Source organism: Enhydra lutris, unplaced genomic scaffold (genome assembly GCF_002288905.1).
Source record: "Enhydra lutris kenyoni isolate GAN:26980312 unplaced genomic scaffold, ASM228890v2 scaffoldscaffold91, whole genome shotgun sequence".
NCBI classification, from domain to species: Eukaryota; Metazoa; Chordata; class Mammalia; order Carnivora; family Mustelidae; genus Enhydra; species Enhydra lutris.
In genome coordinates this window covers 2,865,911-2,889,707 of record NW_019154175.1, presented here as the reverse complement: position 1 = coordinate 2,889,707, position 23,797 = coordinate 2,865,911, and the positions used below count along the sequence as shown (strand labels likewise).

At 54.1% G+C, this 23,797-nt stretch overlaps 1 protein-coding gene across 1 annotated transcript in view; it reads right to left on the bottom strand.

The window, feature by feature from the left end:
- Window positions 1-23,223, bottom strand: part of LOC111162356 (plexin A2) — a 207,374-nt gene extending 184,151 nt beyond the window's left edge. Inside the window, exon 1 of the mRNA XM_022526720.1 lies at window positions 23,153-23,223. The gene's annotated coding sequence lies outside the window, so the exon portion shown is untranslated. The remainder of the gene's footprint in view (window positions 1-23,152) is intronic.
- Window positions 23,224-23,797: the final 574 nt, after the last annotated feature.

Here is a 23,797-nt window from a genome sequence, read left to right as displayed (position 1 = left end):
CTAAGGAGGCTGCCAGAAGGGCAAGGTGGGGCTCCTGTGGGAGCTTCCACACTCCTGGGCAGAGAGGATGGGAGAGTAGAGCTTGTTCCATCTCTGAGAGCACTGCCTCTGATTTCCAGGGACAGGGACAGCGGCAGAGGTGGCAGCGGCGGGAGGAGGCAGTGAGCTGTCTGGCCGAGAAATCTGCTCTCTACCTGGACAGACTGTCCAGCAACCTTCTCAGACAAGTCCAGACAGAACTCTGAAAAGGAGTGGAAACACCCAAACTAAGCATGGAGAATTTGCTCCAAGGCAGCTTAGGAGAGTTGTGTCTCCTTCAACTCCCCCCTCCCGCACGCCCCCTGCCCCCAAATCTGGCTGGAATGGGGTAGAATTAGAACAGGCGCCACCATGGAAATCCGCAGTTTTGCTCTGTATCTTTAGAATCGCTCCTCCTCGAGGCCTTGACAGCTACCATGGAGCCAGAGGGAGGCCCCACCTGACCACCCTCCTCGAACCAGGCTCCACTGGGGTGTTCTGGGGTGACTCATGAGGCCCCAGGCTTCCTTGGAAAGAGGAAGGCAACAGCGGCATGAGGCCCAGGCTGACCTCAGCGACTCCGACACAGCCCTTCCGGCCCCACGCGCGCACCAGCAAAACCTCCGGACAGACAGGGCTTTGGGCTTTCGGTTTAAAAACCAGAGGTTATTTTTAGTGACGTCCTGGGGCCGCTAGCAGGACGTGAATTCCTCAAGAGGAGCTATGGAAAGGAAATAACAGAAGCCTCACATTCTCCAGCTGGAGTGGGAATGACAAGAGACCATTCTGGCCGTGCCCCTGTCTCTGGGTAGGAAAGCTCCTCTGGCCACGCGGAGGGCAGAATGTCCCCTGAAGAGCTGTGAGGAAGGCCGTGGAAGTGTCCCCACCCTGCACTTGGGGTTTGGTCTTTTAGAAAGTGTGCCCTCAGACTCCCTGGCCCTGAGCTGAGCATTACACTTCTGCCTTCGCCACAGCACACACGCTACATACATGCTTAGCCCGTGGCTGGAGGAAGAAGGTCCTGGTAGCAGAGAGAGCACCAAAGCACACGGTGTGAGGTTAAGATCAACCATCTCACTGCCCACTCTCCTCCTGAGGCACAATTTGAATAGTGAGTGGCTTTTGTTAGGCACAATTTGGGGACAAGCTGGGCTCTGGGGCAAGTCAATCTCACCTCTCTTTCTGGCAGAATGGGGGAATGACTGAAGGTATCTCTCAGGTTGTCACAAGAGAGAATGAGATGATGTGGGGAACCTCTTAGCATGGCTCCTGGGACACAGTGAGTGCTCAGCTTGGGCCAACTGTTACAATGATCACCGAAGTCTCCCCAGGAGACTGTGCTTCAGGAATCCTGCCAGAGCTCCTGAACTCCCTTTTTGCTCAGATTCTTCCTTTTCATGGGAATAAACATTGTGGGTAGACCGTGAGGCCCCGGTCTCCCTGACTCAGTGAAGGTGCTCAATCTGGGAAGCCTAAGTCAGGGGAAAGGGAACAGATCCAGAGTGATTTTCTCTACCATACTACTGTACAAGTCCCAACGCTGCCTCTCGGCAGCCTGCAGGGAGACTGGTGGAAGTGTGTTTCCTTTAGTTTCTAGAGTTTGCCATTGAGACTGTGGTCCTGGTAAGGCTGGTTGGGCCAGGAGTTCTCACTAGACCACTATAGTGGCCTGCTTACCTCTTACTCCTTAATCAGCATCTACTCTGGGACCGACGGCTCCCAGGACCTTCTGCCCTTGTAGCAGCAGGTACTGGTGCACAGGAGTCAAGAGGAGGCACGGTCTACAGTGCAGGGGTGGCAAGGGAGGCTCATGGTCCACTTTGGGAATGTGGCTCTCACAGGGACAACGGACTTAACAGCCAAATTGAGAGCCTCCGTCACTCTGTGCCAAGGTTGATATTACCATTCCAAAGCAGGGCCCAGCTGGCAAGGATCAGGTCTCCTATCTGAGTTCAGAGGAAAGTAGAACATTTGTGCCTCTGCTGAGAGGTGGTGTGCTCTAATGGTTAAATGCCTGAGCTCTGAACTTAGCTGCTTGGATTCAAACAGAGCTGACAGCTGTGTAAACTTGGTCAAGGTACTTAGCCATTCTGTGATGCTCTGTCCCCATCCATATAAAATGGGATTAGTAGTAGCATCTATCTCATAGGATTATGATGATGAAGTCAGTTAACACATATAACACACTTAGAATGCTGTCCAGTCCATTTGAAACGTTCCAGAGACATTAGCCACTATTATTAATAATTTATTTGTCAATATTTCCAGGTCTTCATGAACTCCGCCATTCCATGATCTGTCTTAGAATGAATTTTCTAGCTTCGGTTTGGAAGAAGTCAGCAAACGTGTGCCTATGAACTTGGTATAAACAGCACTTCTTCCCGATACCAACTATCTAATGTCAACCTGGGAGTTTTCCCTTAATGACGTCTCCTTTTCTGTCATCTCTCTCTCTGGCTGTGTGTGAAGTCAGTCTGTCACAGGCAATCTCAAGAGCCAAAACTTGCCTGTTCTTTCTTTTCCCCGCCCCCTGTCCCCATTCAGGACACGCTGCTCCAGGACATTCGCCCTCTTGGCCGAGCCTCTGAAGACGTTTCACTCAGAGCACTCCTGATACCAAGGAGAGGCCACCCCTGGCTCTCTGGGAAGCAAGTATCCCTAAATATTTTATTCGGAGGGCTTGATGACACCATCTCCCTGGTCAGGATTCAGGAGGCAGGTGTTGGTGACAACCCGTGGAAGTATCGAATACCTTCCAGATCAGCTGCTGTAGGTGTCGGTGGCAAACCAGGGAGGAAGTGACAATCAGGCACTCCCAGTTCAGCTCAGGGCAGGAGCCTCTCCTCCCTGCCTACCCGTTCTGATGCCTCTTCCCAGGAGATCTGGGTGACATGCCTCTGTGCTTTCACTCGGTCTCTGTTATTGCAAAAGGAGCTAATAGGAAGAAGAGTTAGAGTCGGGGTACCATTTTTGCTAAACTGAGTTGAAGTTCATGATCATAGCTCTCACACCCTTGGACCTTTCTGCAGCAACACCACCACCACCATCTCCATTTTATTGTCACTGTCCCCACCTTTGTCACCACCACTTGCACTGTCATCACCAGCATCCTCTGGCCTATGACATTCTTCATGACAATAATGGCAAAAGGTGCCTGCTACTACCGCAGCACCAACTCGGTGGCTCTCACGGCCAGGATCCTGAGGAGCCAGATGGTGACAGAGCGAAGGTAAGTGTGGCCGTGAGGCTGTGACGTCGGAGAGGGAGATAGCTGCTGCTCTGTCACCTCCTTCCTCACCCACTGCAGGGGGAGGGCCGTCCTTTGTCCCAACTTGCCTTTCTAATGAGTAGAGCCCATAAAGCAGGAATCTGGGCCAACGCTAAAGGAGATTATAAGATCACTCCAATTCACTTCTTTTCTCTTTTCTTTCTCCCTCCCTTCTCTCTTCCTTCCTTCTTTCCTTCCTTCCTCCCTTCCTTCCTTCCTATAAAGAAACCACAGACCATGGAAAGAAAAAAACCAATTGTCCAACGTGACCCAAAGTGAGTCACAGACAGGCTGGGCCTTTTGATAGAAAGTCCTGTGCTTCCTCTGTAGGTGAAAGGGTCCCGGGAGTCAGTTATGTTCCACCTCGAGACTGCCCCGTTTGGGGCAAAGAAGGTGCCTTTGATGGTGGGAGTCCCCAGATGGGCAGAAGGGAGCCCGCCACCCGGCCTGGGCAGGGAGTGACTATGCAGGGCAGACTTGAGGAGGTGAGGGATTCGGGGCCGAGGGGGATGGGATGAAAGAGCCACTGTCAGTGGCTCCTTTCTGTGTCCCGAGAATGACCTCCTCTGACCTCCTCTAAGCCACACCCATTGTCACATGTGGGAATGGCACCCATGTTGTGACTCGGGGGCTGTGCTATCCCAAGCCACATCTTTCTGGGGTGCAGACAACCTCACAGATAGGTCAGAGGCAGTCTAAGCGACAGGAGGCCTCTTCTTCCCAAAGAGTTAGAACTGCAGCAGGAGAGACTAACGTTAGATATTAAGGGGGACATCCTATTAGAGAGGATTCCTGGGCTTCATGCCAAGGAGACTATGGGCTCTTCTAACAGTGAATTTTCCCAACAGCTGTCTAGGAAGACGTTTACCCAGAGGCAAGGGATTGGTCCCAGTGACCTCAGAAGTCTCCTCTGGGTTTAAGATTTCTATGAACTAAAGTCTATGAGGATAAAATGTCTGCATGTGCGATTCTGGGGGCCTTGCTTGTCTCCTGTGGGCGGCACGATCCTGAAGGACCTGTCATCATGTCACCTGTGCGGCCGTACGTGCAAACATGCCGAACGTCACTCTGTCGAACACGGACCTCGGAGGTAGTCCAGGCACGTTGGGTAGCACAAGGTGAGCGAGAGGGCGAACGCAAAGGCCCCGGGTAATGCCGACAGCTGAAAGGCCTCAATTAGAGTGAAAGGAGTTATCTGGTATTTAAATAATTATTAGATTGAAGGAATAATCATGGGTTTGAGCTGATTTTTTTCCCCACTGTCACCCTGATGGCGTCTATAATATTATTATTCAAATGCCCATGATTCTCATTGAGGAGAGACCAGGATGGAGAGGATAGAGTGGGGGAGGGGGCCGCGAGCACGGAGGGGCTGGGGGGAGGCTCATTTAATCTCCATGTGACAGGGCTGCAGGAGGTACGATTAGTCTTTTTCTTATTTCAGCTGTCACTCATGCACAGACACCGAAGATTGTTATTAGCGTATTTTATGCACGCGATTTAAAGGGGAAGGGGGGGGCTGTTGGGAGAGGGAGAATTTCCTACAGAAAATAAAGGGACCAAAGGAACAATTTAGATGTCACTGCTGTACCAGCTGCGTTTGCTTCATTAATCGAATGTCATTTTTCCCCCAGACTCTGTGCTGTTATGTGAAGCTAAGTGACTACATCTGGCCCCAGAGCGAGAGGAAGAAGGTGAGGGGAGCCCGAGGGAGAAAACGGGCCTCTTGGCATCTGTCCCTGAGGAGGTGGAATGGAGGAAACTGGTTGATACGGTGGCCCTACGGTGTGTGTTGAGATAAGTTCTGGTGACAGTTTCTAGCCACCTTCTCTCACTGTGAGCAGGAAGATGCCCCACCTGTATGTGCCTGGGATTCCCATCACAGGTGGGTGAGCAGAGCCCATGGCCAAGCACTGGGGGGTAAGAGAAGGGAACGTGGGGGGGCCCTAAGGGTTCCAATCAGCAGTGAAAGAGGAGCCCATGTTCTGGGCGGCAAGGCAGTGAGGGTCTGGGTGACCAGGGCTGTGTGCGGTTCTCTGCTCTGGATCCCACATGATGACATGACAGCCAAGGACTCGACCTCTCAGACGGCACAGTGGGCAGAGGCAGAGTGACAGGGCAAGGTGCAGAGGTTGGGTCCTGGCAAGAAAGGCAGAAAGGCAGGCGTTCGGAGTTCCATCATGACCCCCCCACCAATTTGTGTGGTGAAGTCCTAACCCCCAGCGCCTCAGAATGCGACTGTATGTGAAGACGGTGACTTTACTGAGGTAATTAAATTAAAATGAGGCCATTAGGTTGGGCCCTAATCCAAATGACTGGTGTCCTAATAGAAAGGGGAAATTTGGACATAGAGGCCGACAGGCACAGAGGGAAGATCAAGCGGAGAGACAGAGAGAGAGAAGATAGCCATCAAGAGGCCAAGGAGAAAGGCCTGGAACAGACCCTTCCCTCATGGCCCTTGGAAGGAGCCAGCTTTCCAGACACCTCGACTTGCAGCCTCCAGAGCTGGGAAGTCAGCCCGCTGGTGGCATTTGGTTAGAGCAGCCCTAGGGAGCTAACCTAACAGGGGCATGGAGAACACACTCCCCCATCTCCCATCGTGGTTCGGGGGGTTGTTCTTTTAAAGGAATTGGGCATGTAGGCAGGCCCGTGCAGGCACGTGTGTCTGCATACGCCAACACAGGGCCCAGGCAATAGACATGTCAATCTCCATGTCTCCCTGAGAACTGACGGCAGCAAACATCCTCTTTCACCAGCGCCCAACTGAGGCCCAGAGACCTCAGTGGCGCTGCCTGTCACTGCTTTATCCCCAGGGGATCAGAGATGGCATTTGCTGCCTCTCGCTCATGGAGCTCTTCCTGCAAGTGGCTCCTGTCCTCTCTGCTGTACCTGCCCGGAGGAGTAGGGGAGTCACCTACAGGCCCCTAGAACCCGATGGGATATTCTGTGCCTCCCTCCAGCTGACACCAGCTCCTCTCCCAGCTCTGTTACGGGACCACTGCCTTTTTTACCCCAGGTGACAGGTTTTCTGTTGCTTCCCTCCACCCCCCGCTCTCCCAGTGGGCTCCGGTGGGGCCCTGGAAACCACACCAGCTCTCCCAGGGCCTTAGCAAAACATGCGGTGTTTGTCCTCTCCCCTCTCAGGCCATAAAAACTTGGAGTTGTCTCCCTGAATTATGAAGGGTTCTAAAGACACGCACACACACACTGGAGGGGCGGTGGAGGGGAGGGGGCTCGGCTCCTTTCTGGGGCAGTGCCTGGGCTAGCTTCACAAAGTCAAAACAAGATTCATTACCCTGGGGCCAGGAGCAGGGAGATACACCGCCTGACCCCGCAGACCTGCCCCATATGTCATGGGCCTGTCAGAAATCTCCCAGAATTCCCTTTATTATCTAAAGGTCGCCCCCCGGGCAGCGCTGAGAGAGCCCATGGTCTAAACTAAACTCCAAGAGCAATCAATTTCAAGCAGCTGCCCACCCCGCCCCCCCCTTCCCACTCCCCGTTCTGCAGGCTTTGCCCTCTTCAACCCCCTCTGGGGGATGGCCAAGGAGGAGCAAGCCTTGCCATGGCCACCTCACCCTTGGGGCAGAAAGAATTGCGGTGAGTTAGCAGGACTCTGGGCATCAGGCCCTGGGAGCAAGCCTGCCCTGGGCACTGCGTGGGGCCTTGAAAGGTCACTCGGCTTCTTCTGTGACTCTGAGCTGGCCCCTGCTTCAGCCATCTGAGAAGTGGGGTCACTGTTCTGGCATTTGGGGATGAAAGAACAGAAAAAGGAATTCTCAGGCTCCTTCCAAAGGCAGGCTAGGCATCAACGTGGGGATATGGTTTTGCTAAACTGAGTTGGATTCGTGCTAAGAGCCTTTGTACCCCAAGGGCCACGAGTAGCATAAGTTAGCCACCGCCACTGCCATTTGCCTCCTATAGCAAAAAATAATAAAGAGGAGCTGCCATTCTTATACTATTTACTAACCGGTAGCTAAGTGGCCCATTGTGCTAGATCCTTCGCACACGCAATGGAGAATTCTGTGATTACCCTGCAAGATGAGTGTCCTCCCCATTTCACAGATGAAAAACCCGAATCTCGGCAAGACTGAATTGCTAAACCAGGGTCATTCCACTAGGAAGCAGGACCTCCTGATGGCCAGGCTTTCTCCACTATTCCACTCTATCTACATATTCAGATGTTATTTTTCAACCAAACCCTCTCATCACTGGTCTGGGAAAACTCAGCAGAATGTTAAGGAAGACCTGGCAAGTGCTTTATTTCAAAGGTCAAAACGTGAGACTCCCATTTTACTTTGGTACTGAAGCAGGGCTGGGGGTGACGGGAGGGTGTGGGTTGGGATGATTGTTACAAGGTGGATTCTGGGGTTGTTTTGTGGCAAGAGGTCTGCTAGTTTGCAGTCACCTTTCAGAGACATTCCAGATGACCTTTCCAAGGAGCCCAGAGACGTATCTCTTGCCTTCTCACCCCATCCTTACTGTACACGGGAGAGCCATGGGGCTCTGGGGTTGAAATGGGGCAGGAGAGCAGGACACAGGGTAGAAAGTACCCGACTAAATTGTTAAATAAATTATGGTTACCACACAATGGCATATTATGCTGCCATTAACTGCAATGTTTTCAAAGAATAATGACGTAGCTCCGATTCACAGCAGTGGGAGGGAAAGCAAGAGAAAAGGAGAGGAAGGAAGAACCCAAAGAAAACACCAGGCATTCCTCTCAGCTCTCCGCCAGTGGCCTGGCCCAAAACCCCACTCACTTTCCCGGCAAGCTGCCCAGTCTTGCGTCTCTTGAAGGAAACCTGCAATGGCCTGGCACGTCCTCCTTCTCTTGGGGACCCTCCTGCCTCTCTGCTACCCTATGGCTCCCAGAGCTGGCCACTGACCGCTGACGTGCTCCAGGGACAAGGAGCACTCCCCACCACTGCAGCTACGTCCTCACGGCAGGGAAAGGAGCCACTGGGGCCAGATCAACGTGCATTTCTTAAACCTTGTCCTTTTCCAGAAGTCAGGCTTCCCAAAGTTCAAGAGTGGGTCTCCTTACCAGCAAGCCTGGTGTCATATCCCTAAGACATGTAAGACTGGCCCAGACTCTCCTCCAAGACGGACCCCAGTGAAAACCACTGGCAGCGAAGATTTGGCCGCAGATACCCTACCTGGTGTGCCTTGTCCTGCATCACTTCCTGTGCTTCAAACTCCTTGTCTATTTGCCAGGCTTGTGGCCAGAGTGTGATAACCACCTATGGCAACTCCTTCTGCTGCCCAGATAGACTCAAGACCGGACTGCCAAGTCCCCAAGTTCAAGTTCTTCCCAAGCTGGCTCTTCTTTCTACAGCTTCCCCTCCCCCTCTCCCAGAGTGACCCCCCTCCCAACGAACCAGTTCACGTGCTGAGTCCCCAGGACACCTTGCAGAGTTTCACCGCCACAGCCGCTCTCCCTGGAACACCTGTCTCCACAGTCTTCTTGGCCTATCCAAGCCCTGTGCATCCTTCAAAGCTTTAGGAAGCCTCGAGGACCTCCCCACTCCTCATCGCTTCTCTTTCCTCCAAAGTCAGCTAGAAAGCATTGTTTTTAGCACATGCTGCATTGCTGTTGTTGGCTCTCTTGTTAGAGGACTGTGTCCTACTCTCCGTCGAATTAGAGGCTCTTAGGTAAGAGTTCAGGAATAATCCTTGGCTCTTTGGCATCCTGTGATGGGCAGCATGATGCCTCTCCCTCGGTTCTGTGCTGGGTCTGAGTCATGACAAGCGGGGGACAGGGGACACGGGGATGCCCATGTGCTTTTCTCAGTGACTAGTCTGCCCTCCAACATGGCATGAACCAACGCGCTTGGCTCCATGACTTGCTGTAACTGATGGAGGTAATGAAGAAGGGTATGAACAGTTTGGGAAGGGCCCTGAATGCTGGTCATCTTGAAGCCACTGGGGAAAGAGCCAATGTCACTGGGAGGTGGATGAAGTGGGGCAGAAGGATGAAGAATGGCGGGGGAGGCCCCAGCTCTGTTGGTGAAGGACGTGCAACACAGACGGACCTCGTGCAGGAACGGTCTTAGCAAGAGAGCTCCAAAGACCCAAACTGCCCAAGTTCACAGATCACACAAAATGCGTATAATAAGTGGCCAGCTGACAGCAAGAGTGATCAGGAGCAGAGTGGGGTGGGGTGAGAATCTCCCTGGAGGGTTCCGGAACAGGGCTCTTCCAGAAGGGGGTCGAACTCATGGTGGTGCATGTGTGGCCAGGCAGCAGACACAGGGAAGACACTGTGGGCTTTGGGGATAGACCTGGGCTCAGGTCTTGCTCAACCACTTCCTAGTTCCTTGACCTTGAACCTGTTATTTAACCATTCGGGCCCCCATCTCCCCAGCTGTAGAAGGACACCTCTCAGGGCTGTGGTGAGAATCAATGAGATAATGGATGTGGAAAGTATTCCGCAAACTCCACCGCTTTGAATAAACACCCGTGACGCTTGTTTCTGTTTTTGGAGAAACACTGCACAAGGACATCACCCCCTTGACAGCAACCGGCTGCCCTGTGTGTGCGGGTGACAAAGGCCGGAGGCTCTGTGTCGGCCGGGTGATGCAACATTCTTAGGACGGGGAAGCCTCTGAGGTCCTGGCCTCTCAGGGGGAACTGGGTGCCACTGTCCCTTGTTACTTTTCTCCCCAGTCCCTGAGCCCCACGCTTTCCAATTCACCTCCCACTTCCTCTCGTCCTGAGGGTGAGTTAAGGGCCACTTCTGTTGCTCTTGGTGATTCACCCAGGTGCCCTTCGCAGGAAAGCAGGAGGGAAGGAGGAGAGCGGAAAGCTGGCACTTGGGAGAGGAGTAGGAGCCCGTGCCCAGGACAGTCCCCGGGCTGGAGCTCCGCATTCTCCAGACTCTTCCCATGCTGGGTCTGGCCACCATGAGGGGTAAAGTCCCCCCCCCCACCTGATCCTCCCCGCCTCTCTTCCTCTCCAGTGCTCTTCTGAACTGACAGCCAGCCTCCGAATAAAAAGTTGTAACTCCTTTTTCAGAGGAAGCTTCTTAAGCAGGCTGTGCCCCACCCTGTGCCTTCCCACCTTCTGTTTCTATTCTTCTTCTCTCTTTGTCTGAGACTCTGAGCTCCTGCAGAAAAAGATCCTGAGCTGCCAGGCAGCCTCTCTTAAGTAACAGGCATGTTCACACCCCTGCACACGGAGCAGGAGGAGTGCTCTGGAGCTGGAGAAAAGGGACACGTGTGGACCAGGAGGGGTTGCCATTCTGGAAAGAGATCCGTCCACTGAAGGGGCTTGTCGGTGCCCAGATGCACAAGCACGTGGTCCCGCAGGACCCTTACCACCTGGAGTGGCATCAGCCCCTCGGGGAAACCTGTGTAGCCCCATCAGCTTGCAACGTCTAGGACCCCAGCCCTCCTGGGAGGGAAAGTGAAGGACACAGTTATCAGAGAGGCTGACACAGGGGGAGAAGAATGTGCTGGAGGGAAAGCTGGTGGGGGGTGGGCGGGTGGGGTGATGCAGGCTGGTGCAGCAGGAGAGGGGAGCTGGGGGGAGTGGGAGGGTGTGGGGCCTGGGGCGGGAGATGAAAAGAACTCCCTGAGTGAGACTCTGGCCCGGATGATGAATGGGGTGTGAGAGAAGAGCCTGGAAAAGGGTAAACAGCCAGGAGGGAAGCAGGAGGGAGGGAGGTGGGGAGAAAGAATGTTGGGGTCAAAGAGCAGAGAATGCTCTCTTGGAGTGATTGGTTCAAGATCCAACATGTTGCATGGCGGCATGGGTGCACATGTGCACGGAGTCGGGCTCGGCCACGGCCTCCCCTCCCATGGCCCTGCCAAGGTGTGAGCAAGTCAGCTTCTCTGCCAGACCCATTCTGTGCCCTCTGCGAAAACTTTCTTCTGCTGTTTTGTTCTTAGAACCCAGGAACCATCCCCACCCTCCGCCCCGTAATAGAAACTGCCATTGGCACAATGATACTAGAGCTCACTAAGAATGTCCCACGTGCTATGTCACTGGCGTACTCCTCCCACAGCCTGTGCGGGAGAGCTGCCGCAGGTGAGAAGACAGGTATACCTGAGATGGAATGTTCTAGCAAAGGTACCAAATGTGGAAGTGAGACTTGGGGCTCATGTTAGCCCTGCTGCTCTGCTCCCTGGAGTTGGAGGTGTCACCCCCTGAGATCTCCAAGGTGAGACTACTTGCTTCAGGGATCACTCACTGCCTCCAGCTTGGCAAGACTCCAGTCATACTCAGGAATGCCCTCTGGAATGGGGGTGGGGTATCAGGAGCTCAACTCAGAGTTGAGTTCTTGCAGACTCCCATGAAAGAGGGAAAGGTCTGGTGGGGAGCTTCTGGCCATCCACAGAAAACCATTCAGCTCCCATCCAGCCCTGGCTGGTGGGAAGGAGAAGGGCTGGAGGCAGCCCCCAGGGCTAGCGCCGGTGGTGGCTGATGGAGAGTCCAGAAGCAGGACTCTGTAAGGACAGAGGCTGGGATACCAAAGTCCCCAGGGCCCTCTAACTGCTCTTACCTGTGGGGCAGAGAATTAGCTGCCACCTCCCCCTCTGAAGACCTACCCGCTTCCCCCCCCCTCACCCCCGTCTCTGCAACCAGCCCGAGAGGAGAGCACTGCAGCCCCCACCTGCTACAGGACGTCTCTCCCACCCACCTTCACCCAGCTCTCTCCCCTGGTCCTGCTGCTCTTCAATTCCCAGCCCTGGCAGATCACTGATTAATTCGGGGCTGTTTAATAACCCTTCCATTTCGATGAAACAAGCTGTCTTGTTTTCTTTATTTTTAACACCGACTTTCGTTTCTTTGCTAAGCATCATACTGTCATTTAAATTTCTCTGTCTCCAACCAAGCTGATAATAGACTGGAGTGAGCAGCTGCTTCCGTCCTGTTTATGACAATGATTGGAAGTTAGAGCTGTGCAAGCAGAGAGCTGACCAAGACTCCGTTCTGACGGTTCTGCCCCTGCTTGTAGACTCAGTGCTCACTTGAATGTGATGATGAGAATTCTGGCTCCAGGGGAGCCCAGGGCTTAGCCCAGCCTAGCCTTCCTGGCACCCTGCTCAGAGGGGAGTCATGGGGGTGGAGGGGGGAAGAACCGGCGTTATTTACTGCGGAATTAAGTCCAGCAGCTGCGGGTCATTCTCACGAGCCCGGGGCCAACGCGCCACTTCACTTCCAGCGGAGCCTTTTTCCTCGGCTGTATTTACCGAGCAGCAAACAGGGACTCCAGGTTATGGGACCCAGAATTGGATGGGGATCTCAGCCATCACCCATCGTACCTTTCTGCTCCACAGAGGAATCCCTTCTTCAGGCCCAGTTGTCACCTTCCAACCTCTGTTTAAATTCCCCCAATGCAGCAGGGCTCATTCCCTCCCTGGAGGGCCCCTTCTGGGTCAGACTAGTCCCTCTCTCTGCCGGCCTGCTGCAGTACTTACACTGAATTTGTGCGAGCATCCTTCACGTGCATCCCCGGACTCCCTTGACATACTGCAAGCCTGTCACGAGCTGGACGGGGACATGCCTTCCTCCCAGAACACTTGGCACACGGTACATATTCGATAAATGCATGTTCAATCAAATTAAATCATGTTGCACCAACCTCAATCTCTGCAAATAACGCACCTTTCTTCTACCTGGGCGGGCTCCTGGAGAAGTGTCCGTCTTTCTCTACCTGGGCAAGTGTCCTGCCTCTTCCTGTCCTGAGGCTATAAATGGTGGGCTTCCCAGGGGCCAGGACCCTGCTTTTCCCTCCAGGCCCTGAGGGACTCCACAGCTGGTGGAAGGCTCGGCCAAGAAAGCTGCAGGCATGCGGAGGGAGCCAATCAGGTGGCCTGGACCAGGTCCTCTGGATCCCAGTTCCCCTGCTCACCCCCTCCGCGTTGGCCCTGTGAGAAAGCTCACAGGTGCCAGGTGCACAAACTCTGGCTGGCCTGCCGCTCCCCAGCAGCCTCCCAGCCAGCCCCGTCTGCAGGCAGCTGCTCTGGCCATTGTCTCACCCTCTTCAAGTGCTGAATGCTGAGTCTATAGAGACCGAGACACAAACAGTGCCCACAGTGCCTCCAGGGGAGGGAGGGGGGGCCTGGCCTTGCCAGAGCCGTTGACTGTGCAAATAGCAAGGCTTGCGGTCGGTCGATGGAGGAAAGCTGCTTGGAGCAATTGAAAAGAGGGGGGGCTTTTCTACACCACGCTGAGCAGCTCCACGGAGAGGCAGTCTGGGTGCCCTAGTGCCCGCAGACTGGCAGAGTGGGAGACGTCGGTTCTCAGGGAGTACTGCTTCACCCTGAGGTGCCTGCTGGCTCAAACCTGAGGGAGGAAGGGAAAGAGAGTGGTGCCTGGGTGGCTCAGTCGGTTCAGCGTCTGCCTTTGGCTCAGGTCATGAACTCGGGGTCCTGGGATCAGTGCTTCTGTGTGCTTATTCTCTCTCAATAAATAAAATCTTGAGAGAGAGAGAGAGAGAGAGAGAGAGAGAGAGATGGGGGAGGTCACTGGGCAGAGCTTCGAACTGGGAGACTGGAAGGCCACTGGCTAAGGGCTGGAGAGTGCTGGGCTCAGCTGGGGCAGACACATGTCCTTGCACATGGAGGGCTCTGCATGGCCACTTGCTGTGGGACTCTGGGCCGTCTACGCACCTAGTTCGGACTCAGGTTTCACATCTATGATAGGAGCCTAGGTAAAAGCTGCTATCAACCTCAGAGACCATTTCCAGGTATTCTACATTTAACACGCATTTCTTTTGTAATTCAAGATGTTTTCTCAAAAGTGATTTAGGAAAAAAAAATCAAGGCACCCTGTCACTCTCATTTTTCCACAGCTGGCTCTTGGACAGGGCTGTCAGTGCCCAGGACTCGCTCCTTCCAAAACCGCCTTCTGGGGTTCTGCGCTTCCCACAAGGGACAAGGCTCCTTGTGCCTCAGCTGGATGGGAGGGCAGGGGGCTTCTTGGGCCGAGAGATGACAGCTGATGCATCTCACCAGCCATCCTCCTGTTGTGTCCAATGATCAGCACTGGCCAAGGGTCTAACCCCGGAGGCCTATGGTCCAGCCTGGGCTCTGGGACCCAGCTCCTGCCAGTGCCCTTCATGCCCAGTCTGCCTCACAAATACTCACGCTCTGAGAAGCGCTCTCTCTGCAGGAGAGACACAAGCCTTCCCGCAGGCAGGCAGCCAGAGGGGCCCATGAGATCTGCCCCTTCTGCCGTGGGAGGCAGACTCCCAGAAATATGCCGGCTTACCGGTTCTAGAACAGTACCAGTCATCTCGACCCTTAAAGCCAAAGCCACCAAAACCCTAAGGGTAGCATGTTCAGAATTCAAATTCCAGCTACACTGGTTAAATTTACCCATGAGCCATGCATGTGGCGTCAGTGACAGGATCACTACTGCCTTTCCTCTCGGTTTCCTGTCTACACTGAGACTTTTACCTATTTTTCTATAGAAGAACCTTTAGCATACAGATTTCCTTTAAGTAAAATCTTATTTTCTCAGAAAGTTCCAAAAAGTTCAGAGAGAGAGAGAGAGAGAGAGAGAGAGAGAGGAGGAGGAGGAAGAGGAAAATGTCCCTAGCCTGGCTTTATTCCTGCTCTAAATTTTAGAATAGTTTTGCACATTTGCAACAATTGTCATTTTTCCAAATCCCCTGTTTTCCTATGCCTGCCTCCAGAAACAAAGGGCAGTGAGGGTCCTTGGGTAGTCATGCAAAACTTTCATTTCCATTGTACAGATGGAGAAACTGATTACAGGATAAGGGGCAGGAGCCACCTCTCTCAGCGACTGCTCCCTCTTGCCCCCCTCCTGTGATCAGAAAGCAAATGGTGGATGAGCCCCAGTGGGCAAGTGAGAAATCTTTTAGGAAGAGGAAGAGTGACAAGTGTGACGGAAGGCCCTTTGTTCCTGGGCATTAGGACCTTATTCTGATACCAGACTCTTCCTGGCCATCTGTTCCAACACCCTTCTCGGGGGTTCCAAACCTCCTACACAAGGGTGCCAGGTGTGGCTTCCCAGCGCCACAGGTAATTCACATCATTCCCCCCGAGTGTCTCACAGCTGGATCCTCTTGTGCAGGAAGCTGAAGGGCTCCACACCCTGGTGGGGGGGGTTCCCTCAGAATGGGGTGATGGACTTGAACTGTGTTCCTTTCTGGATAAAACTCAGAGGAGTATTTGCCTAAGAGAAACCCCGGTGGTATGGGTTTTCATTCCACAGAATGTCAAAGGACTTGGCAGGGAGGCCTAGGTGGCTGGGGTGAGGGTGTGAGGGCCAATCTGACCTCCTTTCTCTGGGAACGCACCAGCATGGCGCGTGCAGAGAGCAGGTAGAGCTTGCTGGCCCAAGAGAGGGCTCTTGTGTCTGGGGACCGGGAAGGAGTTGTCTTCCTGTCTGGCCTTGACCAAGGCTCCTGCTGAGGCCAGTGGAGAAAATAAGTTCTTCTCCCTCAGGTATCTCTGTTGCTCAGAAGAAAATAAAAAAAAAGGGTAAGCCTGGGGAGCAGTCACGGGAGGCCAGAGGTCAGAGGCCAACGTAATATTTACCCAGTCCAGCCGAGGCCTTTCGCTTTTATAAAGCAGGAAACCACTTCAAAGCAGCAACATCCCCTCTTGCCACTTCTGTCTGCTCTCTGGTCCCCCTGCCTTACAGGGAGCGCAGGGATTTTTTATCTCCTTTTCCTCTCCTCCTGAACTTTCCCTCTCTCCCTTAATGGGGGGAGCCTCCGCTCTGCCTCCTGCTCAGAGAAGTTCCACAGTTTGTCCAGAGATGCGGAGCAGTGACAAAGCCAGGGATTCCCCGACATTCTGAGCCCGTCTTGTCCCTAGATTTCTCGTTGGCCCCGAGAGTGAGTGGCCGACTACTTTGTGACATGGGCGGGTGCTGGGTTAGCTCCTTCTCTGAAGCCCGCATTCCACAGCCGGAGCTGAAAGCAGAAAATGAGGACCGGAAGAGGCCCCGGACCCTAGAGCCTAGTGGTTCAGTGCATATGGGGAGAGGGATCATAACCTTCTTTCTTCATACACATACATACACGTATGTATCACATATACATACAGATCCACATATATTTACATATACATATGAATAGATTAAAGTCCTCTTGAAGCCCAAGCATTCCCCCTTGTCCCATCTGTCCCAAGGCAGGGTCTGCCCACCCCAGATCTTATGTGGCCATTTTAAGCTGCAGGGAGAGTATGGCCTTCCACTATAGGATTGGATAAAGTTTTTCCATTGAGTTGAAATCTTCCTCATTTTAACCTCCTTTCATTCATCCTTCCTGCCTTCTTTCTGGACAGAAATCTTAAAAAGAGATTGGTCCCTTCTTCAAGGTAAGAAACAGGGCAAAGGAGGCTGGTGGACTTGGCTCGCCTGCCCAGCCAAAGGGGTAGGGGTAAAATCTGATTTCTTTTTCTCTCGGGTGTGATCCACTTCATGAGTTCATTCAGGTAAGAGTGGGTGAGTTAAAAGGAGGATTCTGGACACGAAATGTGAACACAGATGAGTAATAACATTTCCTGATGAACCACGTGGGCATCTCGCAGCCAGGACCGGAAAGGGATACAATTTGCATAGAATGCAGAATGGAAAGCCCTCAGGAGTGTGGACCATGGCACTCTTGCTCTCGGATGTTGACTAACAGAGAACAAGGACATGGGGGTCCGCTGAAAACCCCAGAGAACGAGGGGAATCAGGGGGTAGTTCTGAGAAGCTGAGGAATGGGACAATGTGAGACAGTCGTTGCTGACAGTTAGCTAAAGTTGTCAGGCATGTGAGTCTCTCTCCTGGAAATCTCCACCTTGCACTGACCAGAGCCAAAGTTTCCAGGAGCTTCTGTGACTTCACCTTCCCGGTCCCCCTAGCTCACCATTAACTCCATCCTATCGTGTAATAAGGTTTCCTTGGAGGCTGCTTGGCTTAGGTAATACTCCCTTCCCCGAAGCTTACTATTTCTCGGAGGGAGCAGCTCTTACTTTTTCATCTTTGTTTTGGTGCGACTCCATTGCCAGCACCGCACAAGTAAGTGACTGAGTTCTATTTGCTTACATGAAAATGGATTCCAGTCTCTGCTTTTGGTGTCTTCCTATTTGGTTCAACGCAAGGGCAGGACAGGTGGCGTACTGATCCATATACCAAGGGTAAAGTTGGAGGGGATGTCCTGGGGTCCTCCCTCCTCCCCTCTTCCATCCCCTGAAAACCCAAGCAAGCCACTAAGGTGGGAAGGGACGGTGCTTAAAGACAGGAGGAGAAAGCCTGGTGTGAGCTCCTTGACCGTGTAGACAAGCACTGGAGGCACCTCTGTCCTCTCTCTCTCTCTGTGTCTCTCTCAGCTTCAGAGAGAACGTTGTTGTGGGGGACACAGAGGAAAGAGGTTCATTCATGGGCTGCTCACGCTGAGCCCCAAGATCCCTCCCCACTTCCTTCTCAAAGACAAGTTGAACTTTCCGAGGGCAACTCACTGCCTTTTATCTCTCACACTGAAAGGAATTTTAGCCAAGGAAAAGCAGGATTAAATTTTCATAACATGACACATTTATCCTGTTTTTCTTTTTTCTTTTCTCTTTCCTCCCTTCCTTCCCTCCGCTTGACCCCAGGTAAACAGGAGCCGAAGGGAAGCGGAGATGCGGCATCAGAGCCTGGTATCAGAGCTGAAAAGAATCGGGTCTCTGGCCCCCTGCCCGTCCCCAGACATCGATCTTTTTCCAGACCCCTGTTAGACCATTATTATCTCCTAAGATGAGAAAAGCCTCTGGACTCTGTTCCCTCTCCAAACTGTCCTCTGCTGAAACGAAAGGGGGGAATTATGATTCAGAGAAAGGCTCCCACAGAGAATATGAAGATGAAGATGAAATCAGCGAGGCAACATTGACATGTGTTCGGTTCCTGAAAACTGTTTCTAAAAGAGTCACCTCAGGAGCAGTTTTGCCACCACCTGGGAAGATCTTAAAGATCCACATTTAGGGAGCTGGAAGGGGGTGGGAGGGGGAGGCATGTGAAGGCACCTTGGGCTTAGGCCAAGCACTTCCGCTGCTGATAAAGAAAGGCAAGAGCCTCTTGGCGGGCAGGCCAGCAGGCTGCACTGCCTGCTAACTCGAGAGGGCAGCCCCTTCCCCAGGGCCCACCCCCAGATGCACCCTGTCGGGGCCGGCTGGGGCACCCCCAATTAATGCCGCCGACGCCTTTCCCAGACGGCGGCCCGGAGGTCCCACAGGCAATAGGACCCTGCCAGTTGTAGTCTCTGGGTAGTGACAGCTGGGAGTTCCTAATATATCTGTTTCTTTCTTCTAAAAAAAAAAAAAAAAAAAAAAAAAAAGGCACAAAAACCACTGTTTAGGGCCAAGCCTGGTTTTCAAGAGCCCCCTCTAGTGGAGATAACCTGCTACTTCAGCTTCCCACTGCAGCCCAGATGGAGCCTCGTCTTGCCTGGGAAGACTGAGCAGAGCTCCCTTCTGCCTACACTGTTCTTTCCCACTTGCTTTCGGTGTTTGCTCTCAGCTCTTTGTGCCCCGTTTACACTGTCGGTCTCTCCGTCCTTATCTTCCTTTGCCGTCACCCTGCTTCTCTGTGTGTCTGTGACTGTTTCTCCATCTGGACTTGGGCTTTCCCACATGTGCCTTTGCTCCTGCACCTTGTTGGTCTGCCTGCTTGGTTCACCTGCTGGCCTTTTTTTTTTTTTTTTTTAAACTTCTGAAGTTCCAGACACCAGGTCTGATGAACTGGAAATGCTCTGACATGACCCGGGATCAAAGGACCCACTCTCAGAGAGCCTATATGGGGACTTGCCAGCCAGATCACAGAAGCACTAGGACAATCCACAGTTCTAGAGAAGGGAACTTGGACAGGAACTCTCCCCTCCTCTGTGCCCCAAGCAAACCTGGGCCATCTGGGTTGATATATATATTTGAAACATTGTTGAACCTGAGCTTGGGGTCTTGAGTGGAACCAGTCTGCTTCCGTCAATCAATTCTCCCCACCAGCCCCCCTGCTTCCTGGTCACTGAGAGGCATGCTGGCATGAAACAGCGGGCAATGCCTGGGTGAAGGGACAGCTGGCGGGGGCTGGGGGAAAAGGGGTGCCCCTGCCAGGGAAGAGCGGGGAGGGTGCATGGGGGCCAGAACTGAGCCTCTGGCTGGAGCAAGGAGGAGAGACAGAAGAAGTGTTTTGCTGAGCCGTCGGGGGTGAGGGTGGTTTGGGGGGGGGGGGGACCCGCAGGGAACACCTGCTGGGCTTCTGGGTTTCTGAGACAGATCCTTTCCCCCCTAAGCGGGAGATCTGGCCAAGGCAGGGCAGGGGGTTAATGGTTAACCAACTGCAGGAGCAGGGAACTTCTGCACTGCTCAGGCCTAAGCCCTCTCGGTTCAGCTCTCACCCTCCCCTCCTCCTCTTCCTTTACACTCTTGCCCGGTAGGGACCCTCATCCCCAACAAAGAACTTTCTCGCCTCTATTTCTGCCCTCGAATTCCAGATGGAACAGTGTGGAGCTAGATAAAGAGGTTCCATATGCCCCAGTGCCAGGGAATGGGGGCCCGGAGAGCCGGAGGGCTAAGCCGAGGGGAAAAGGGGTGTCCCGTTCTTACCATCCATCCCTCCCAGGGCACCTTGGGACCAGCCGTTTGACCCCAGGAAGAACTGCCTTTCTCTGTCTCCGCAGGGCTCACCTTTAGAAATGACCAAAAAAGAAGTGGACGCACACCCAGCCTTCATTTACTCTAATCAGGCATGAAATCTTTGTAACTAAGTGAAAAAACTGTTTCCCATAAGGGAATCGGTTCCATTCATCATTGTTGGAGCTGAGCATATGTGAAGGGGAGAAAGAGAATGTTCACATATAATGAATTGATAACAGACTGCCCCTGGGTGAGGGCGGTGGTGATGGGGGGGTGCAGAGGAGCGGTAAGGCGATAGCACCCCCAAGCCTGTTTCCACCAGTTTCCCTGCGGACAGTCCTGAATTATTTGTAGTTAACAGACTGTAACACAATGCTCTGGGCTCTTTACGATTGGGATGGGGGCTGGGGTGGGGGTAGGGGCTTTGGCTTGGCTTGGAACGCCTTACCTCTCCATTTGCCATGATGGACAGAAGTATATCGGGCCCCAGTCTGTGTGTGTGTGTGTGGAGACAGCTGTGTGGCAATGCGGAGAGACAGCTGGGGGGTGGGGGGGTACTTTGCTGCTGGGAACAGGAACAGCCCCCCCCCACAACAAACGTCGTATCTTGGGGAGGCAGCTGTAGAAGAGGTGGCGGCTTAGAGACTATAAACCCCCAAACAGTGACAGCTCCAGCCACGTAAATATTCCATAGTACCTGAATGGGGGGGGGGCGGGTGTGTGGGGGGGAAGCTTCCGCTGCTGCCAGCTGGCGCCTTGTATATTTAACTGTGGCCCTGGTTCCCCTCCTGCTCCAGCGCCTTCTGGTATCACACCCGTGAAATAGAGATTAACGGAATCATCAGAAGTATTCACAAATGGGAAAGGGGCCTAGTGGAGAAGGAGCTGTTCTTTGAGGGTTTTCTTTTCCACCACCTTTTAAGGATAGACTCCAGTATACCTGATGGGGAACTCTTTTCATACATTTACTACACCTGCAGCTTCTGATGGGCAAGCATGTGGGGGGAGGGAGGATGCTCCCCAGCTCTTTGGGGACAGGGATAGGTACTCAGGCCAGCTCTGAAAGGTGAGTCACCAACCTTGTAAGGGTATGGTTTCTTTGGGGGGTGGATGGACATCGTTTGATCATGTGGACTTGGATTGGAAGGCCAACCAGCCCCTCTGCCCTGCTCCAAACTGTAGAGCATCCCGATCCTCCTGTCCTGCTAAAGAGAAGGGCCAGGAGGGGATTCTCCTGCCAGACTCATGACCCCTGGACAGAGGAGAACCTCTGGTACTTTTACTTTACCCCCGTATCCCCACTGCACACCGTTCCAAATGTCATTTCCATTTAACTGCTTTGCAAACCACTTTGCCCCATTCTAATGCAATTTGCTGAGGACAGTGAGGGAGCAAGAGAGGGCAGCCTGCATTGCCCTCCCTTTATCAGAGAGTCCCTGAGAGGGAAAGGCTCTTCCAGGTGACGCAGGAGGGCAAGTTCTGGGATGAGGAAGGGTCGGCGAGAAAGGGGGAAATGCCAGGTGGAAGAAGGAAAAGAAAAACCACCTCGCTAGGGTATCTTGACAGATTGGTCTCAGTTTCCTTGGTTCCCTACCCTCTCCCCTCATTCCACATGCCCCCCCCCCCATTTCTACCCCCTGGGCCAAGGAGGAGAGATCACAGGTAATTAGTTCAAATGGTGCCGTGTGAGGAGAGGGGGAAGTTAATGAATTCTCCTCTCTTGCTGGGAGGTCAGAAGGGAGAGGGCAGCTAGCAACTCCAGGAGCTTTCTGGGGTGATTGCACAAAAGTTGTGCATTTCATTTAGGAATAGCTGAACTCCTCCAGCCAGAGCTATCTCTTCCAGGGCTCTGTCACTCTGTTGAAGGCCCCAGAACCCAGAGCCTGCCCAGAGGGAAGAATGAAGTTTCAAGGTCTGGGAAAGAAGCCCAACAAGACAGGAGCCTGTTTCTGTGTTGGGGAGGGCGCGGCTGAACTTGACTCCTACTCTTAAAACATCCAGCCTGGCCCAGATAACCATCTTAGTTGGAGGCTCACAAACCTTGTCCACCGTCCTTGTGAATAGCAGGAAGAGAATGAATGGATCCCCACATTTTTGTGGGTTCCTCTGAGCTGCTAGAGCCCTAAACCACTGCCACAAGCTACAGCTGGCAGCCCCCCTCTCTCAAACTGGTCCTGTCCCTATGTCCCTTTCATAGACACTATTGGTATGTGACTGTCACCCTAGGCTCTTCCTTTCCTATGGGAGACCTGATCAGATTCCACTGCCGGGTTCATGGGGCTCTCATTCCTAGACTCTTAAGGGACCTAGAACTCCCAAGCCCTTTATCCACCTCACCCCCTATAATCACTCAGAATTGAGTCTAAGCAGGCAGCTCCTCCTAGGGCAAGGGTCATGCCAAACAGGTGGAAATTTGTCACCGACCTGGAATGTCAATTTCTGGTGACTCTCTCTGCTCATCTAGACCAGGATTAATATTTACAGAGACTACCTGTGGGATGGATTAAAAGAGCTAGAATGTTCTAAGATCCCTCCATCACTTGCGGGGTGGGGAAAGAAGGAACACATGGAGGGAAATATTTTCAAATGGTTTATTAGGAGCTTTTAGGACCCTGGGCAACCTCCTACTTCAGCCCCCAACGCTCTCGTGCTGCTCTAACCAAAGAACGGTGCTAATGGGTGCTCGACCACGAGGGAGCACAGAGAGGGTCATGGAGCACTTATCCCTACTCAGTGCCTTGGAATCGCTCCCTGAGCCTCAGGGACCCCGCGCGGATGATGCATTCCTCTTCCATTCCCAAGTCCCCTGATCCGAAGGAACAAGCAGCGGCCGCCAGGGACTGTGGCACCAGAGTGAACGCCTCCGAATCAAGCGCTGGCCACAGTGGCCTCCGGCTTCCTGACTCGTGCAGGCGAGGCCCTCTTTGGGCGCCAGCTCTCGGGACAGCCCCGCCGCCTCCGTGCTCCCCAAAGCCGCAGAGTGCCAGCAGGTGCGCGGCGGGGACGCGCCGCGGAGCGCCCTCCCCGCCAGGAGCCGGCGGCCGGCCGGGAACCCCCGGGCGGGAGGCGGCGGCTCTGAGTCCGCCCGCACCCGCGCGCACGACGCGTTCCGGCCCGCGAAAGTGGCCGAGCCCGCGGGGGGAGTCGCGCGCCGCAGCCGAGCCCCCGGGCCCGGGGCCGGACCCCAACCAGGCGGGCGCGGTAGCAACGGCCGCGGCAGGGGCGCGCGCTCGGGGACAGGGCGGAGGGCGCCGGCTACTCGGAGCGCCCGGCCCCAGGCGCAGCTTACCCAGCTCGGCGACGTCGGTCTGTCTTTCCGCTCCCGGATGGTCCGCCTCGGCCGCCGGCTGCGGAGGGCGGCGCGCTGCCCCTCTCGCTGCCCGCAGCTCGCAATCACGGGGACGACCAAATCCACATGGAGTCCAAATTCATTAAAATCCACGTCCAGCCGCCAGCCACTTATCTGTATTCCTGAAGTGGCCCCTCGGTCTCCGGTCCGCGCGCCCCTCAGTCCCCCGTCGCCCCGCAGCAGCCCCGCAGCGCGCTGTCGCCGGCTCGCGGGGGGAACCCGGAGGCGCCGAGGGGGCGTGTGGGGGTGGCTGGCGGTGTCTCTCCTGGGGAAGCAGCAGAGCCCCGGCTGTCTTAGGATTTTTCCAGCGCGACTTTCCGGGCTCCTCTGACATCAGCAAGCCCGGCGCTTCCTTCCCTTCTAGCTCCCCGGTTCGGTCACAGTCCCATTTCCTCCGGGAACCTGGCTTTCTAGATCTATTTCGGGGCTGGCTCGGCTCGCTCCTGCGCCCGCGCTCCCTACCGCTCCCCAGCTCGCGGGGTCTGTCTCCCGATTGCTCGCCCTCCGGGCTGATAAATTCCCAGCAACTGCGCTCGGCCACCCTCCCGCTCCAGTCTGGCGCGGACGCCGCTGCGCCCGGCAGCT